Below are 10,000 nucleotides of genomic sequence, written 5' to 3' on the forward strand. Positions count from 1 at the left end.
GAAAGATGCAGACATCACGGAGCTACTGTCCATGAGGGCATACAACATTTTGATAGAACACCTGAAGGGAACGTTAAGAGACACGTTAGCCTCCAACTGCATGGCAAGGACAAACGAATTCAGAAGACTGGATCATCATAAGCAGAAGGCGCTGAAAAGGCAGTAGCCTACAGCGACGTCGTTGACGACAATAACAGGAGTATTTAATAAATTGTTAGCCAACATGGTTTTCTGTTCATTGATAGCCTTCATGACCTGCTGAGCTCGCTGATATTTGCTGAGCATATATGCCTAGAGAAAATGAAAACGAAGAAAACCCAACTTTGTTCCAAGCTCCTTACGTAAATGCGACACATGGGGAGAGGATGCTTTTGGAAAAAATAAACCATGAAAAAACGAACAACTTCACTGTTATTAATGTTAGTATTTTGTTTGTTGCTTGAAAACGTTGTATGATCTTGAAGTCTTGAGTTAGCCTACTGAATTGGCTGGTAGCCTACCATAAAGTTTGTGCATGCTCTCTCTCTCTAACGCAAACCAGATTTGGGGTTCTATAGCTATTTCTGGTACATAACGTTGAAAACAGATAAATGTGTTTATTTGAAGCACACATACAAATACTGTAGGCTAGGTCAATTTCAAGTGCGCACTTATGTGACTAGCCTACTTCAAGTATTAGCCTATGCACAATAGATTTCTCTTCTTTAGCCTACATAATGCATAGGCTACATTTTGTAAACAAAAAGCAGCTGTGACAGGCAGCGGCCGCATATATTCTGCGTCATATCTCGCAACTTGTGAACTCTACTCATTCTGCAAAAACATTTGAATAATTATAAATGTATATATCATAACTAGACACCTTAAAGACCATGTGTACAAAAAATATTTGTCCTATGTTTATTTTAACATTTAAACACACTTTAAAAACCTTTTATTTGGGAGCTGTGAGGGCGTCATCCTCTTCTCAAGGTGCAACCAGGAAGTAAACAGCTCTGGTCATGTGACAATTTACTCAAAACATTTGACACTGCACACATTTCATTGAAACACTCTATTGTTTCAATATTTACTGAAAGAGTATTGGGATATTCCCCAGTTACAGTTTTAGAGGCTTATAAGTACATTTTTTTTTTTCGGTCACAATTGTGACCGATGGGGTGAAATGGGTTAATATAGAACACTGTAATATAGAATCCTTTATGTGCCTTTATGAAGGACACAATACAGTACAGAGCTGCTGCCCAGCCATATAGCCGACTGTCAGAAATCCTTGGTTTGAGGAAAAAAAGCAGCCTTCAGAACCCATCACCTTCAAAAGGCTTCAAAGATGGCAGGCCCATCTCACCATGGCTCTGTCATGCCTTCTTTGTGAGATCTGAGCCGGGTGGTGGGGGTGGGGGGAGTAGGGTGTTCTGATGACTCGAGGAACTTCCTACTATCTCTCTCTCTCTCTCTCTCTCTTTCTCTCTCGTCAGCACTCTGTCACGCAGTCTGTGTGAAGACGAGCTACAGGGAGATGAAGCTGCAGACAGGTATCCATCAGGGTGCGTTTTCTCGTCTGACATTGCCAAGAGGCTGGAGTCAGGCTGCTGAAATATTCATACAGCAAGGAAGACGAGGCTGCAGGTAGAGAGGGAGCATTAAAGAGGTGCCCTGAGTTGTGTCGCGCTCCTTTACGATTATGTTTGGGAGCTCCCAGAGCAATATCGCCTGGCTTGAGTTAATTGCTGGCTTATCGTTTAGTAAACGGTAAACTGTTTTATTTTTCGCAGTCGGTATGTGGAGGATATGTAGTTATACTTCAAAGTCCCAGTCGGTGTGCAAATATAAATCTGGAATCATTATTCATGAATTGCAAATGCTGTAAGAAATTACTGGCATATTCTACAGCTTTTGTGTTTCTTGAGCATATTGAATTTCAGGATTATTCATAAACTTGGCACTTACTTTTGACTTTGGGATTTTCTTTTTTGCCAAGTTCAGACTCAGAAAGTATCTCATATAATATATGAGAAAATCTGAGAAATCGTAACACGTATGCCACGCATGATATCTGTAACTACAAGCCATGTAGTTAGAGATATCAGATCATTGTTTTTTTGGTATTGCCATATTTAATTCCTCATCCCAAATGACAATACAAACCATAGCCTCGGGGGAAATACCATTAGACACCCTCGGAAAGTTGCAAAACGCTCTCTGGAAATATCAATATAGATTTACGAGTCTCCCTGAAGCAAGGTCCTCAGCTAATTAAATCTTTAATCACTCAGCGCTGTGAAAACAGAGGAGGGCCTGGAATGATGCATGTGTAAGCGCTGGGCACAGGAGCTTTTTCTTTCCAAGACAAAGGGAGATAATTGGGTCAAAAACCCGAGCACATTTTAAACGCTACGTCCTCTGCTCTCGCTCAGGCATAGATAGCACTTTTCCCCTGAATGTGCAGAGTGAGAGAGAGAGAGAAACTTCAAAGAGCGTGGAAGCTCACTGATGGCAGTTATGTTTCTGATATTTTTTGCTTCCCCTGAAGCATTTTTAATCAGGCAGCCAAAGGTACACCGATGGGATTTAGCATACATAGAGAAGGAGATTTCTGGCAAGGCAGACTTAGCTAGACCAAAGATTTGATACCATAAATAGCTAGCCTTTTGTGTCAGTGCGCCAGGGATTTGAACACTGATGACCTCTTATATTGTAAATATCATCTTGCTACTGTCACCCATATCTAGTTATATCCTGATATTTTCTTTTCTGTTTGAGGTGCACATGCCTATGTACAGTACCTATGTTCCTGCAACAGATAACACGCACACACACACACACACACACACACACACACACACACACACACACACACACACACACACACACACAGAAGGCACAATGAAAACTAAAACCGTTACCTTTCTAGAATAATTTCTTCAAACCATTGCTTAGCTTTAAAATAAGGGCTTATCTAAAGCCTTTGATCACTGATTTTTACCTCAGCTCTTCAGCATTCTCTCTTCTGCAGCACATGGCACATGGAGGCAGACCACTGTGGATGCAATCATTTTATCATTTTTCCCTCTGCTCTCTCTCTCTCTCTTTCTCTCTCTCTCTCTCTGTCTCTCTGTCCTCTCACATTTCCCTCCTGCTAACCCCACTCTTTCTTTCTTCCTCTCTTTTCCCCTCTCACTCACCCCCAGTCCCTCTCTCTTCCCCTCTTCATCTCTCTCTCTCTCTCTCTCATTCTTTCTCTCCTTCCCCCAAGTCAGTGGCAGCTCCTCATTCTCAGTGCAAAGTGCACGGCAAGCAAGCTGTTCAAATGAGGACCCCCTGACCACAGTGAGCTGAGGTTATCTGTGCCTTACAGGAAGCTGCCGCCGTGTGGCCTGATTTCTGCGCTCCAGACCCGTTTTCTCTGGGGCTGTGCTCCCATCACATGTTCATTTATTTATTCATGCACTTATTTTGCATGTAGAGCGATTGGAGCCAGCTCCGTGTTTTGGTGCTTTCATCCAATTACTCTACTTTCTATTTCATCCACTCCTACTGCACACACACATGCACACACACACACACACACACACACACACACACACACACACACACATACACACACACACACACACACACACAATGAGTTGAGCATGTGTGTTAGCGGGAGTCGACATGACCGCACTGTTGGGCAGAAGCTACAGCGGGCGAGGTCAAACACAAAAGCAGTTTCACCCAGCGCATCCCCACGTCTCCCCTCGCCTCTGCAGGAGTGTCCTCATAATAACCGTCTCATAAATCTGACCATGAAGTTATGGATGGCTTTCAAAGCGGCAGTTAAAATCAGCCACACACACACACACACACACACGCACACACACACACATACCCACACACACACACACGCACATCAGCGAGCGTAGATATATGCGTTACACAAGATGTGGTGATTACGAGCGTTCTGGGCGCTCTCTGAAGCCCCGCCCGAACGCCATGGTGATAACAACAGTGAGAGGCGCAGCAGCAGCAGCTGGGAGATGAGGGCTTCTCCATATGTTGCTCATGAGTTCTAATCCTCCACTGATGCGTAATCCCATAATGTACACGTCTTTATCTGCCTATGGGCAGGAGTGGGGGGGGGGGGGGGGGGGGGGGGGGCACAAACACCAAACTTCTGAGAATACCAGTGACTACCCAACAGGTGTGTGTGTGTAGAGGGAGGGGTGTGTGGGGATGGGTGACAGTGCGGTGCCAATGATGGACCTCATGATGGCGTCTGTCCGGTGTCGCCTCTCGGTCTTTGGGCTGGGCATATGGCGGTAAAAAGTCACAGCTGCTGCAGTCCATTAGAACAATGCATTTGGGCCAATTAGGAGGCAGCGGCAGGCAGCAGCCGAGGTAGACGGCGGCCGTGGCGCACGGCGCATGCTCTCCCGCTATTACGGCCTGGCTGCCGGCCCCCGGAATGCCAACTCAATCAGCGTGGAATTCGCCCACCTGATCCTCCCTCCGTTACTCGCTCCCACACTAGATCGTTAAAAAAAACCTGCTGGCAGGGACACCCAATTTCAGGAGAATTTGGGGGGGGGGGGGGGGGGTGAATGAGAGAGGGGCTAGATTGAGAAAGATGGATGGATAGAGAAAGGGAGAGGGAGAAACACAGAGCGAGAGAGTGAGAGAGAGAGAGGCAGAGCGGGTGGAAATTAATGCAGGCAGGTGAAATAGGGAAAAACTGTCAGTGGTGGCGAGACTGAGAAGGAGCAGTCCGTTGCATACCAAAGACAAGACACTGCGGCTTTTACACAGGGGGTTGACTAGACCCTCAGGCCTCCTTGAAGGTTTACCTTTGAAAGCCTCTCTGCCGTTTAGGTGGCCTGGTCAGGGCCTGTGTAGAAAGGGGGAAGAAAGGTAAGGAGCATTAAAAGGACCCCGCTTCTTATGGTTACTCGGTACGCAGGCGTCAGCGCTACCCCCTCCGTCCTGCCGCCGACTGCGCAGCCGCCATTAGCAGAGATGGATTTTGACAAGAAAAATGAAGTGTGCCATTTCCTGTGGCCTCCAGCGCCTTTGTGAATAATGAGAAGGGCTTTGGCTGTTGCCTCCAAGACCCCTCCAGCCTATTCAGAAATAGCTCTCCCCTGTGAAGATGCTCCTTTCTCTCTCTCCTCCAGCCCTTCGACTTAGTCTACCACTTCTTTCCTTTTTTTTATGTTTCCTTTTTTCCCCACCACCCCTAAGTCTGTGAAGAAACTGTCACATCCTATCAGTACAGGATCTTTAAAAAGTGAATTAAATATATCTTATCCTTTTCTGACCACTTCTAACGCTAACTGTTCCTTTATATATATATATTTACTGTGGGTTTGGATTTCACTCTCTGGAGTTTTATGTCATAAAACTTCATTATTTTCCCTTTGTGCAGATGTGAGTGGATTTGCCTTATCAGAGGGACAGGCAGAGAGGGAAAGAGAGGGAAAGAAAGAGTGCTCTCTGACAGAGGTGCAGTTCACTGAACAACTGCAGAGTGACACTATCAAATGTCTTCACTTTACAACAAGGCTGTGAAGGTTTATTATGGGTTTCCTTTGATGGATTTTTAATAAGACGTGACCTTACTCAACACTGTAGCTCACATAAATGCCAGTGTGCGTAATAGCATGCGTGCACATTCACACACACACACACACACACACACACACACACACACACACACACACACACACACCTACACACACACACACACACACACACACACACACACACATACTGTATACGCACCCACACTACCACACCACCACACACACACACACCCACCCCTACACACATATGCACACACACACATGCACACCGCCATGTTTCATTCTAGTTGTATGATTCTTTCTTCTTATGGTAAGAACTAGTCCTGTGCCACTCCAGTTGGAATGGAATAGAATTAAAGTACATATGGAAAACTCTGCTGTAACAAGTTTATGGCACAGCAGGGGGGAGGGGGACATTTAGGACTGCATTACACAGATGGTTGACAGACGTGCGAGTGTGGGGGCGGTCATAGATGTTAAAATGTATGTATTTTAAAACAACAAAAAAATCAGTGCAGTGTCAATTAAGCTGCGCTCAATGAACGACTGGCCATGGAACATGGGAACAGTGTGTCTATGTGCTATGTCTACTGTGGGGGTGCTTTTAACAGCATGTGCTGCTTCATGTTGAGCCAGTGCTTTTGTGTATGGATGTTGGGGGAGGACTCTGTGGAAGATTCTTGTGTCTACGTATATTGAATGTTGTTTGTTCTCTTGTATGTTTTGTGTGGGTGGTGTGTGTATGTATGTGTTGTTCATTTGTGTGTGTGTGTGTGTTGTTCATGTGTGTGTGTCTGTGTGTGTGTGTGTGTGTGTGTGTGTGTGTGTGTGTGTGTGTGTGTGTGTTGTTCATGTGTGTGTGTGTGTGTGTGTGTGTGTGTGTGTATGTGTGGTGTATGTGTGTGTGTGTATGTATGTGTATATGTCAGACTAAGGGTTGCCAGTGGCTTAGTTAGCTGTCTGCTTGGCGCTTCACTGCCTGCGTGATGTATCTTTATGGCCCTTCATCGGAAGCCAATTACACCATTCTGTGTGGGTCTCTTTGTGTGTGTGTGTGCGAGCCAGTATGTTCGTGTGTGTGTATAGTTGTTTGTGTGTGTGTATAGTTGTGTGTGTGTGTGTGTGTATGTGTGTGATGCGCTCACAGCCGTTCTCTTAGCAACTGTTCCTGGATATTCCTCATAAGCGTCCATCCTCAGGGGGGAGAGCAGCGCTGCCTCCTCCAGTCCATCTGAATTAGAGTCCCAAGTCTCCGCACTGGAGGGATCCGAAGGGCAGCTCACCATTCTGCACATGCCTGCATCCATATTCACACACACACACACACACACACACACACACACACACACACACACACACACACACACACACACACACACACACACACACACACACACACAGTGCACAGCCACGTTCACATGCAGACAATTACCCCTTCCCCCACCACACTCTATCTGCCTCTTTCTCTCTCTCTCTCTCACACACACACACGCACACACACTAATACACATGGACATGTACACACTCACAAACAAACAGATATGCGCTCATTTACTCTGTTCCCTGCACACACATCCAAGTATAGAGGCACGCCCAGAGGGACTGCACTGGTCAAGTGCCTCTGAAATGGCCGTGCGTTAATGGTGGCTCTCTCGTCTTTGTTCCACAGACACGGCAGCTCGTCTCTCTCCTGTGGCCCAGCTGGGCGTCCTCCTCTCCCTCAGCCAGACCAGGCCCATCCTCGCCATCTGACCTCCGCCAAACGGTAACTCCCACCGCCCTCGCTTTTAACACCTCTGATGCACTGTGATTTTTTTTGTGTGTGTGTATCTAAAAGCATACCTGGCAATATTTACCTTTCAAACAGGTCTCAGATTTTGGGTTGGCAGGTTTTATGACACATGAGTTAAAATTGTATGAAGTGAGTGATTTGTATGTGAAGGATATATTTCATACAGTCTTGCAAACTTGGAAAATGTCAGATAAACATAAAAAACTAATGGATATGTGATATTCATTATAAGGTTTGCTGGACATGAAAATGATATGTTTTCTGGGAAAAATAACGGGAGGGTGCCAGAAGATGACCTTAATATATGGGAAAAACGTGTAAAAAAAAAGAGTGGTGGCAGGTATTTCAAAGCCGGCGATGTTGTGTTCATTTGTATGGCCTAGTCATGGCAAAGCTCCAGGTTTTCCTGTCTGAACTTTGAAGAGATATAAGAAGCGTCCGCTGTGGCATTATTAAATGTGATCTCATGGGAGAGCTAAGAGATGGGAATGACCAGATTCACAGTTCCACATCACCCATTTTGACCATACGCCCTTTCCAGCGCTCTTTAATATTGAGAGAGAGGGAGTTTTCATATGAAGGAAAGGGATGCCGTCTGTGATATCAGGTGACATTAAACAGGACTGTTAATTATTTTCAAAGATATATAAGGCCGACCTGCTTTTCAGATGACACTTGAAATGGATAGGTTGATAGATACAAGAGTCCATTGAACATTGGATAGGTTGAGAGTCCATTGAACATTGGTATTTTTTTTTTAATTCAGTGCTCTGGAGGAAATCAGTCCTTGCCTGTGAGAATAGGGTTTTATATGCAATACTGTATGTTGTGTGAATCACTATATTCCTTTACTTTTACTATTATCTAGTAGCACAAATACAGTGCAAGCTATGACTCCTCTAGCCATTGCAGGAATGTGGGAAGTTGTATTTTTTTCGATTCTCCTCTCAGTTAGTTATAATTAGACATAATTGATTCTGTTTCTGCTTGCAGGTCTCTTTCTGTTTGTCTTCCCCAAACGCTCCAGTTCCCAGACTAACTTTTTCATTTCTCTGCCTTTCGCTAAATTACTGAACAGAAAGTCATTAGTTGAGAGTATTAACATCGCTCTTGATTGTAGTAAAAGAGACTCAGAACTAAGTCACACAAGGATTATATGACTGGTGTTTTTGGTGCTTGGCACCAGAGGAATTGATGTTTGGAAAGTAATGTAGTAATTTTGTCTTCTGTAACAATTTTCAAACTCAGATATCCTCAGTGTGCTTGCAGGATGATGTAATAATTTGTCAGACCAGCAGGCAGAGTAAAACAGCAGCAGCAGCAACAACAACAGCAGCAACAAAAAGAACAGGCTAGGCCTCAATCTCCCAGACTGTTGAAACAGCAGAAGATATTCAGGATGAATGGGGTTAGGTGGACAGATTATGACTGATGGCAACTATGAACTGCTCCATCAGGAGTTCTAGTGGTGCATCTGGCATTGGGATAATGCTGATATGGGCATGCATTAAAGATTCATTTAAGCAGCTGCTCTTGCCACAGGACAGCATGAAACTGTCTGTCTGTCTCTGTGTGTGTGTGTGTGTGTGTGTGTGTGTGTGTGTGTGTGTGTGTGTGTGTGTTCATGCATGTGTGTGTGTATCTGTATATGCATGCATGAATTCTCCTGATCAGCGAGACTGAGGAGCAGAAATAGGCGAGTGGAGCCTGCTGCCAGATGTGCGGTGCGGTGCAGTGGTCTACCTGTGTATAGGACAAGATGTGGGTCATCGCCCGCTCGTCTCAGCGTGCCTCAGTCAGACATGACTGAACGAGCTACAGACCAGACACACAGATGTGTACTTGCAAAGGGATACTCTCACTAAAACACAGACACACGTATGCATGCACATACACACACATTCACACACACACACACACACACACACATTCACACACACACACACACACACACACACACACATATGGCTCTTAGAGGTATTGGTATTAATGTCTAGCAGTTCAAACAAGGACTTTCTTTAATAGTGGATGAAAATGTGCACTCTCTGTGATCAGAAGGCTGCTCATGTGCCCACGGGTTCCTCTGAGCTCATTGTAGAGAACATTGAGTCTCCCCCTCCCTGATTACTCCAGGTGTTGCATGAATGGAGAGCTCTCAGCAGCCTCTAATTTCATTTTAGGCTATTTAGATGGGCAGCAGTGGCCATATTCACTCACCACTGCCTGGCCCTTTATGGGGCAGAGGCAACCAAAAAACAGCAATCAAAGCTCAGATGCGGAGGCTGACAGCGATGTGATTACTGATAATATTCTCGGAGGGGAACGGGGGACAGGGATGCTTACCTACCATATCTCACCTTCTTGTTTGTATTCTACTCCATCTTGTTTGTTGTTTTTTTCTTTGTTTTTTGGTAACGCCCTCTTCATCTGGCCCTCTGCCCTCCAGCGCTCGTCTTCCTCCTCCTCCGTGACTGAGATGCAGAGGTCAGAGAAGCCAGGGTGTTTTTATCTGGGTCGATTCTGAAGCTCCTCCGTGAAATGTGTTTAGAGGATGGTGCTGCATGTGCTGCGTCCAAAAAGAGACTCTGTTTGAATGCTGCCGGTGTGCTAGTGTGCTAGTGGAGCCAAGGAGCTGATTTCCCAGCGC

At 45.3% G+C, this 10,000-nt stretch overlaps 1 protein-coding gene across 2 annotated transcripts in view; it reads left to right on the forward strand.

Moving 5' to 3' along the window:
• mgat4c (mgat4 family member C) overlaps positions 1-10,000 on the forward strand; it is a 93,965-nt gene that overhangs the window by 31,797 nt on the left and 52,168 nt on the right. For both annotated transcript variants that reach the window (XM_042111348.1, XM_042111349.1), the window contains one exon: positions 7,231-7,326. The gene's annotated coding sequence lies outside the window, so the exon portion shown is untranslated. The remainder of the gene's footprint in view (positions 1-7,230; positions 7,327-10,000) is intronic.

Source organism: Alosa sapidissima, chromosome 11, assembly GCF_018492685.1.
Source record: "Alosa sapidissima isolate fAloSap1 chromosome 11, fAloSap1.pri, whole genome shotgun sequence".
Taxonomy (NCBI): domain Eukaryota; kingdom Metazoa; phylum Chordata; class Actinopteri; order Clupeiformes; family Clupeidae; genus Alosa; species Alosa sapidissima.